This window comes from Mustela nivalis (genome assembly GCF_964662115.1).
Source record: "Mustela nivalis genome assembly, chromosome: 7".
Classification (NCBI taxonomy): domain Eukaryota; kingdom Metazoa; phylum Chordata; class Mammalia; order Carnivora; family Mustelidae; genus Mustela; species Mustela nivalis.
In genome coordinates, this window is record NC_139026.1 from 28,291,477 (window position 1) to 28,292,928 (window position 1,452).

Genomic DNA, 1,452 nt, shown 5'->3' on the forward strand with positions numbered 1-1,452 from the left:
TTGCTATACATGATGTTATCTTCAGTATTTCAATGTGATCCATCCTGGGTTGCTTACTTTGGAGACTGTGTGTGGCCTTTCAGCACTGGAATGAGAGTGGGGAGAACAGGCTTTCACTCTCATGCACAAAACCTTAGAATGTAAAAAGAGTTTCTTATTCATAAAGTCAGGGTGTTTTTTTGTTTTGTTTTGTTTTGTTTTACTAAGGAAACATAGACTCTTTTTTTTAAAAAAATATACATTATTTTATTTTAAAGATTTTGTTCATTTATTTGACAGAGAGAGACACAGTGAGAGAGGGAACACAAGCAGGGGGAGTGGGAGAGGGAGAAGCAGGCTTCCCACTGAGCAGAGAGCCCGATGCGGGGCTTGATCCCAGGAACCCGAGACCATGACCTGAGCAGAAGGCAGACGCTTAAGGACTGAGCCACCCAGGCGCCTCAGGAAACATAGACTCTTAAAGAGTCTTTGGTGTAGAATGGGAACTATGAAATAAAAATGAGAAAAATTTAGCTTTATTTATAAAACCTCTAAGTGAAATATTTAGTATTTCCTTCAATAAACTGATAACCGTATCATTACTACCTGAGAACTTTTCACCAGCATAAATTGGATCTTTTTGTGTTATGGGTACCCAAGTTATCATTTATTACCATCACTATTGAGAAATTATGATTACTAGATACGAAGTATGATCATGTCATTAAATGAAATAAAGAAGTACAAACTTAACTGCATTAAAATTTGCTTTAAATACCATAATAAAATCATTTTAATATAATTTGTGTTCTTTCTAATCCTGTTTTTTTGTGAAATAAAAGAAGAGGATGTTATTAGATGATTTAATGAAATGAAAATATATCAATATAAAAGAGAACATAAATACATCTATAAATTCTACTTTAAAATACAACCCAGGAAGGGACTTTGTAGGAAGTGATACTTGAACTGAGAGCTACAGAATGAGGAGCGGTGACTCATATGAAAAGGAAAGGAGGCGACTTCAGGACAAAGGAACAGCACAAACAAAAGTGTCCAACAGGAAAGAACTTGGTGAATGCTATGAAAGGTAGGAAAGGACAATGAGGGTGGTGAAATCTAGAGTTGTGTGTTTTCTCTAGCCATGCTCAGCTGCATGGGAGCATGAGCAAAATTGGTGGGTAGATGAATTTGAACCAGGGTGGTGATTTAATCAAGATTTTGATACATGAGGAGTGGTGAGGATATACGCTAGGTGTTGGTAACAATGGTCACTCGGGAAAATAAGCAAAATAAGACCTATGAACACGTATAGAGGTAGGGAGATGGACGAGGGTAGTGAGGGTGAGGATAGTAGGACTAAGTATAGGTTCTAGTGATGTCTGAGGATTATTGGAGTTGGATATTAGAAGGAACAAGTAAGAAGTCTACTTTAGTAAGAGATGACAATCACTGTTGTCTCAATCAGTTTGC